We start from the raw sequence: 2,500 nt of genomic DNA, 5'->3' as shown, positions 1-2,500 counted from the left end.
ATTTTCAGTTAAAATGAGTTTGCGGAAACAGATTCAGGTGTTAGGGTGATATGTGTGTATCTACAGAACAGTATACGTGTGTGTGTGTGTGTGTGTGAGTGTGTGTGTGCGTGTGTGTGTGAGTGTGTGTGTGTGTGTGTGTGTGTGTCCAAGCCATTCTTGTGAACACAATATCTCACGAACGCTTTGAGGGAATTTCTTAAAATTTTGCTCAAATGTCCACTCTGCCTCGAAAGTGGAAAAATGTCCACTAAAACATTTGAAATTGCCCTTTAAATTCAATGAAAAGGACGCTTTTAATTGACAATTTTTAGGGATATTCTTAACAGTATTTTTAGGCATCAGCAAAGCCAGAGTTGAATGGCAGAGAACGGGCCATGGATCAATTCGTTTTATAAGCGTCAGTAGCACAGACATACAAAAAGTGATTATTTTGAGTATTTTTCTTAAATCGTTATCTCTACATTACTTAATGAAAAATGCTCTTTAATGACAATATTCTTATTGAGAATTTGGTAGAAATGTTGTCAGTAGTTTGTATTATAAAACCAAAATGTTCATTCTACTCAAACATATGCCTATAAATAGTAAAACGAGAGACACTGAACATTTGGAGTGGTCTCTTCATTTTTTTCCAGAGCTGTATGTAGCCGATGGGAGTGCAGTTGCCATTAAAAGTTAACTTTAAGAATCACACGCACGCACGCACGCACGCACGCACGCACACGCACACGCACACGCACACGCACACACACACACACACACACTTTGCTGGAGTTCGAAGCGTCTCAATAGCTAGTGGGTTATTTGGAGTGTTTCGCCTTTTTCTAATCCTTAAAGGTGCAGTGTGTAGTTTCAGAGGAGGGGGATTTGTTTACATTCACAGAGCCAGCAGTTAGTTTACTAAACATATTTTCTCTACATGTAATTCTTAGTATTGAATAATTCTATCATCATAAATCAAAATTATTTAGAGGAACCTGGAACCAAACGTTAAGACTAGAATATGTTTGTAAACCAAACTGTGGGCCCTGCTGCTGTAAACAACAACAACAGTGAAACAGTAACTTTTCAGGAAGCTTTCTAACTTCAAACAGTGTTCCAGGGATCACATTTTCCCTGTGAGGAAAGTTTGTTTATTCAGTTATTGTGAGAATAAACCTTAGAAAATGTTTCACTTCTTCTCTGACACACACAAAGTTACGCAGTGCACCTTTAATACATTTTCCCCTCTAGCTCTTCCTTGGTCAAACGGGTTAGACAGGTACATATGACATCATAAAATTCTGAGGTTAAAACGTTCACACTTTAAGTTCTGCACAAGATTCCCAGTCAACTTTAAAATAATCTCTTTGTCTGTGTTAAAGCCCTACTAACGCCCTCCCTCCTACATACTCAACATGTATACACTACATACTAAAAGCCCTACTAACGCCCTCCCTCCTACATACTCAACATGTATATACTACATACTGTCTACTTAACCATCCATTGTGTATGCGAGGTTCGTCGGACCGTTTACACTGAAGTATACAGAAGCAATAAAGAATTAAAAAAAAAAAAAAACTTCTGTGTCGTTTGAAAAGACATTGTGGGGCGTGTGTTTAGTAGGAAAAGTAACCTATCGATCCATACACAAAATCTTCCCGGAAGTTAGTACTCATCCGGGCATTTCTTGCCTACACAAACTCGCATACACAACCGTCACATACTCAAATTGACGTCAAAATGAGTATGAGTAGGACGCAGTAAGAGTAGGACGCTAGTATGAGTAGGACGTTAGTATGAGTAGGGCTTTTAGTATGAGTAGGACTTAGTATGAGTAGGGCTTTTAGTATGAGTAGGGCTTTTAGTATGAGTAGGACGCTAGTATGAGTAGGGGTTTAGTATGAGTAGGACTTAGTATGAGTAGGGCTTTTAGTATGAGTAGGGCTTTTAGTATGAGTAGGACGTTAGTAGGCCGTTTCGAACACAGTTTATGTGTATTTTATATATAAAAAAATTCCCAAAAATAAAAATTTAAAATCAGTGGAATACTAAAACGTTTACATCAACACAGCGGAAGTCTGGCCAACTCCATGGGTGTGTGTGTGTGTGTGTGTGTGTGTGTGTGTGTGTGTGTGTGTGTGTGTGTGATTTACTGTGTGTGTGAATGTGTGTGTGTGACTTACTGTGTGTGTGTGTCTGTGTGTGTACGTGTGTGTGTGCGTGCGTGCGTGTGTTTGTGTGTGCGTGCTTGCGTGTGTGTGTCTGACTGACTGACTGACTGAAAGTATGTGTGTGTGCGTGTGTGTGTGGGTGACTTACACTATGTGTGCGTGTGGGTGACTTACTGTGTGTGTGTGTGTGGGTGACTTACTGTGTGTGTGTGTGTGTATGTGTGTGTGTGTGTGACTTACTGTGTGTGTGTGTGTGTGTGTGCTATAAAACTGCTGACAGCACCCTTTTTATTTGGTAGGCGGGGCTTAAGCCGGACAGTCAGAGATAAAAACAGTCCATC

This window comes from Ammodytes marinus (assembly GCF_949987685.1).
Source record: "Ammodytes marinus genome assembly, chromosome: 25".
Taxonomy (NCBI): Eukaryota; Metazoa; Chordata; class Actinopteri; order Uranoscopiformes; family Ammodytidae; genus Ammodytes; species Ammodytes marinus.
This window is presented reverse-complemented; position numbering follows the sequence as displayed.